The following is a 6,000-nucleotide window of genomic DNA, read 5'->3' as shown; positions in this document are numbered from 1 at the left end:
GAAAACGTTTTTAGTATATAACTCCAATGTAAATCCCCTAGAAAATCTTCTTTCATCTATAGTAATACAATAACCAAGTCAAATCTTAGAATTTAATTAAAAAGTTTTGAAAAGAACATGCCAACTCTTTGTTTTAAATAACTTTTCACAGTTCTGTGCTTGATCAAATTATTTTTCAAGACCATATATACAAAACAACAATATACATATAAAAAACAATGGTTAGTGTTATATATATATATATATATATTTTTTCACTCTCTAATTCTTGCGTGATTGTTTCTATTTTAACGGGCTTTCTAAGTGACCATTTAATTGAGTTTTGGGCAATAGAATCCAACCCAATTGGCTTAGGTCATTAAGTATATAGAGATACTCCTGGGGCTTAATTGCTCAGTCAACTTATTGCTTATATAGATAAGAATCACCTTGAATTTTTTAAGAGTTTTTTTTTTTTTTGGTGGGCTGCCCATTTTCGCACTCTTCTTTTATAATGTTAGTTTTTTTTTAATATATGTATGTGTAAGTATATATAGTCTTTTAAAAAAATTTGTGTAAATTAAGATAACTTGAAAAAATATTTTCAACTCTAAGTTAAGCATGCAAAAATTTCATTATTTTTAATTAAAAATCTAAGGTAAGACTTAAGTAAAGTATACTAGTTGAAAAATCATTTCTTAAGAATTTTATTTGGAGTTATCATAAAAGGTGAACTTGAATATGTCACTAACTAAGAATTAGAAAATTTAAAATCTATCAATTTGATCAATTATTACTTAACTCTATTAATTTGGCAAGTGACAATATTTTTATAATTTTTTTTTAACAAAAAGAAAGAAAAATATAACTAAAAAGGTAAAATAAAGAGGAAAATATGTATTTCTAAGAGGAAAATATGTATTTCTCACCCCCACACCTAAATTTTGCATTGTCCTCAATGCAAATTCGCTGAAGCATAAAGTAAAGCAGATAAAATTGAAGAACTTACAGTTGTTCGGTTGACAATGATGATAAGGATCTGCAATTACTGTTAGTATGAGGATGAAGAAATCAAATAAGAGGAAAAATTATAAGTAATTTATTATTATTATTATTTATTTATTTATTTTATTTTTTTTAACCTATGTTACTTTTTCAAATTTTTGTTATGTGTATTTTTTTTTTAAGAAACAAAAGAATTTTTTTTTTATCACAGATAATGAGGTTCATGAAGAACCAACACCTCTTCCTCTCCGAGCGTAGAAAATTCTAAAAATGGTTTCAGACGTTGACCATTTATTTTAAAAATATTACCATTTTTAGGATTTTCTATCTCGACAGCTCCATGTGGAAAAACTTGTTTAACAAAAAATGGACCAGTCCATCTTGATCTTAATTTTCCCGGAAAAAGATGCAATTTTGAATTGTACAATAAAACTTTCTGTCCTGGAGAGAAATTTTTTCGCAAAATTGATTTGTCATGAAAAATTCTGGTTTTCTATTTTTAAATTTTTGAGTTTATGTATGCATCATTCCGAATTTCTTCCAACTCATTTATTTGGAGCAATCTGTTTTTACCTGCTGAGTCTGAGTCAAAATTTAACTGTTTTATTGCCCACATTGCTCGATGTTCCAACTCTACTGGTAGGTGGCAAGCTTTCCCAAACACTAATCTGTATGGTGACATCCCCAAATTGGCCTTAAAAGCTGTTCTATACGCCCACAGAGCATCACACAATTTTACAGACCAATCTTTTCTGTTATGATTAACTGTTTTTTCTAAGATTTGTTTGATCTGCCTGTTTGTGACCTCTACTTGTCCACTGGTTTGGGGGTGATAAGGAGTTGACAATTTGTGTGTGATTGAATATTTCCTCATCAAAGCCTCGAAAGAACGGTTACAGAAATGTGTACCGTTATCACTGATGATCGCTCGAGGTACTCCAAACCGGGCAAAAATGTTCTCTTTCAAAAACTTGACAACGACCTTGTTGTCATTAGTTTTGCAAGCTACCGCCTCAACCCATTTTGACATGTATTCAACGGCTACTAGAATGTAGACATTTCCAAAGGAATTTGGAAATGGTCCCATGAAATCGATACCCCACAGATCAAAAAGTTCAACGGATAAGATGGGTTGTAAGGGCATCATATTTCTTCTAGTGACCTTCCCTAAAAGCTGACAGCGGTTACAGGTTTTGCAAAACTCGAATGAATCCTTAAAGAGAGTGGGCCAATACAGCCCAGATTGGAGAACTTTTTCAGCTGTTTTTCTCGGGCCAAAGTGGCCCCCACAGGCTTCCTTATGACAAAAGGATATAACACTCCTAGTTTCTTCAGTGGGAACACACCTCCTAAAGATCTGATCAGGACAGTATTTGAACAGATATGGATCATCCCAGTAAAAGTATTTTACTTGGGAGAGAAAACGGGATCTATCCTGTTTGGACCAATGAGAAGGGATCTGGTTCATGACTATGTAGTTCACAATGTCGGCGAACCAGGGAACAGATTGGATTTCTAGGAGTTGTTCATCTGGAAAATGTTCATTGATTGGAACGGTTGATGTTGGTGCATTTGGGAGTCGAGAGAGGTGATCTGCTACGGGGTTCTCTGTTCCCCTTCTGTCAAGAATTTGAATGTCAAACTCTTGAAGAAGGAGAATCCATCTAATGAGCCGTGCTTTAGCATCCTTTTTGGTCAAAAGATACTTTAGTGCGGCATGATCAGTGAAAACTTTGGTTAAGGAACCGATGAGGTAGGACCTGAATTTTTCTAAGGCAAAGACTACAGCTAAAAACTCTTTCTCTGTGACAGAGTAGTTTTGCTGGGCATCATTCAGAGTCCTACTGGCGTAGTAGATCACATGCGGTTTTCCATCAAACCGTTTTCCTAAAACAGCACCGATTGCAGAATCAGATGCATCACACATCAGTTCGAATGGTAAGGTCCAGTCCGGTGCATGAATGATAGGAGCTGTGGTTAGCTCCTTTTTCAGATATTCAAAAGCTTTGAGGCAGTCGGGAGAGAAGACAAATGATGTATCCTTGGCTAAGAGATTGGTCAAGGGTCTAGCAATTTTGCTGAAATCCTTGATGAAACGTCGGTAAAAACCAGCATGACCAAGAAACGATCTGACATCTTTGACAGTTTTGGGAGGAGGGAGATTGGAAATGAGATCTACCTTAGCTTTGTCCACTTCGATTCCCCTATTGGAAACTACATGTCCTAAGACAATGCCTTGTTTGACCATGAAATGACATTTCTCCCAATTGAGAGTCAGATTTTTCTCCCTACACCGTTCTAGGACCAGTTTAAGATGATGCAAACATTGGGAAAATGTGTCACCAAAAATGGAAAAGTCATCCATGAAAATTTCGAGAAATCGCTCTACCATGTCGGAAAAAATACTGATCATGCAACGTTGGAATGTGGCCGGTGCATTGCACAGGCCAAAAGGCATGCGTCGGTATGCGAATGTTCCATACGGGCAAGTGAAGGTGGTTTTCTCCTGATCTTCTGGAGCGATAGGGATTTGATTGTAACCTGAATATCCATCCAGGAAACAGTAGAACTCGTGTCCTGCTAAACGCTCTAACATTTGGTCAATGAAAGGAAGAGGGAAATGATCTTTCCGAGTGGCTAAGTTGAGCTTTCGGTAGTCAATACAGACTCGCCATCCAGTTTGGATCCGAGTGGGAATCAGCTCATTAGCCTCATTTTGGATCACGGTGATCCCAGATTTCTTTGGAACAACTTGGACTGGACTCACCCATGAACTATCAGAAATGGGATAAATGATCCCATGATCGAGACATTTCAGAATGTCTTTCCTAACGGCTTCTTTCATCACTGGGTTTAACCTACGTTGAGCATCTCTAGTAGGTTTGGCATCATCTATCAAATGGATTCGGTGTTGAACAATGGTTGGACTAATCCCTTTGATATCAGCCATGGTCCATCCAATGGCTTCCCTATTCTCTCTTAAAACAGCTAAGAGAGCTTCCTTTTGACCGGTAGTCAACTCAGAAGAAATGATAACTGGTAAAGACTCGTTCTCCCCTAAGTAGGCATACTCTAGATTTTCGGGTAGAGGTTTGAGCTCTAACTTAGGGGGTTCCTCCACAGATGGGCGAAGCTGGACTCGGGGTTCTATCTCTAAAGGTTCTCGTTGCCAGCCAACAGCAAAAACATGATTGACCAGCGGTTCTATCTCAAGTTCGTCATCAGAAAGCTCCTCAATCATTAAATCAGATGCATTTGAATCAGACTCACACTCTCCCTCTTGTTGTTCACTGGATATTCCTTGAATGAAATTCACTTCCATGGGTTCATCAGATGGATCACTAGGTTGTCTCCCTAAATTGAAGATATTGAGGTCAACAGTCATATTCCCAAAAGATAGTTTCATCTGACCGGTTCTACAGTTTATCAAAGCATTTGAGGTGGCTAAGAACGGTCTTCCTAGAATGACGGGGATTTGACTTTTGAGATTGGAAACGGGCTGCGTTTCCAAGACAATAAAATCAACAGGGAAAATGAACTCTCCAACTTTGATCAGAACATCCTCTACCTCTCCTTTGGGAATTTTTACAGATCTATCAGCTAACTGTAGAGTGCATCTTGTCGGTTTAAGTTCTCCTACACCTAGCTGTTGATAGACTGAATAAGGAAGGAGGTTGACGCTGGCTCCCAAGTCTAGAAGTGCCTTATCAATGTGAGTGTTACCTATGACGCATGGAATTGTGGGACAACCAGGGTCCTTATATTTTAACGGCATTGGTTTCGAAAAGATTTCACTGAGGTTGGCAGCTAAGAAGACTTTCTTGGGGACATTGGTGGTTCTTTTCTTAGTGCATAAGTCCTTCAAGAACTTTTCATAAGAGGGAATTTGTTCGATTGCATCTAGGAGAGGGATGTTGATCTTGACCTGTTTGAATGTTTCTAGGATTTTCTCAACCTGCGGGGAGTTTTTCCTAGGTTTGAGTCTATCTGGAAAGGGGGCAACGGGCCTATACCTATCTAGACAAGGCTCAATCTCAAGTTCAGTATTTTGGTCATCAGAAGGAATTGATTCATCGGAAGGAGTGTTTTGAATGGGAGAAGGGGTTTGATCCGGTGGCATTCTAACCTGATTGTCTATTTGTTTTCCTGATCGCAGTGTGTGTACTGCATTCAATTGAGCTGGATTGTTGGAACTGGATCCAGTGTCTTTAGGGTTTGCAACAGGTTGACTAGGGAATTTTCCTTTTTCTCTCTCACTCACGGCAGCGGCTAGTTGTCCAAGTTGGGTTTCTAACCGGGCTATGGTTTGTGTGTTCGAGTTGAGCACTTGGCCGGTGGTTTGCATGAATGAATTTAAAGTGGTGGATGATTGAGTCAACATGTTGGTGGTTTGTGTAGAAGCTTTGATCATAGCTTCTAAACCCTTTTCTAAGACACTTAAACGTTTGTCATGCTCTGAATTTAAAAGATTTGTAGGCTGGTGAGGATGAGGATGTTGGTTTGGAAAAGGTGGGTTAGAAAAATTATTCGGTGCATTGAACGGGACAGCGTTTCCCCGAGGGAATTGCGGGTTTGACGCGGGAGGTTTGATGCGGGAATAAAGTTTTGGTTTCCATGAGAATTTCCTTGGTTCCAAGCAAAATTGGGATGATTTCTCCAACCTGGATTGTAGGTTGGAGAAAATGGATCATTTCTAGGGCGCTGGAATGCAGCGTTCATCTGTTCTAAAGCATGGTTGTTTCCTAGAAGAGGACATTCCTCTGAAACGTGGGTAGGAGACTGACAGTTATGACATCCCGGGGCAGAAATATGATTGATTTGAGCCGGAGCTCGTTCCTTAACTTCTAAGGCTTCTAACCTCCGCATAATCGTCGCCATCTTCGCTTCAGACGCAATGTTTGACTCCAGGGAAAAACCACTAGACTTAGATTGGGAAACAGATGAAACCCTGTCATCACAGTTTTCCCACTGCATTATTTTCTCGGATAGACTCTCTAGGAATTCCCAAGCTTCATC

This window comes from Asparagus officinalis, chromosome 5 (assembly GCF_001876935.1).
Source record: "Asparagus officinalis chromosome 5, Aspof.V1, whole genome shotgun sequence".
Taxonomy (NCBI): domain Eukaryota; kingdom Viridiplantae; phylum Streptophyta; class Magnoliopsida; order Asparagales; family Asparagaceae; genus Asparagus; species Asparagus officinalis.
This window is presented reverse-complemented; position numbering follows the sequence as displayed.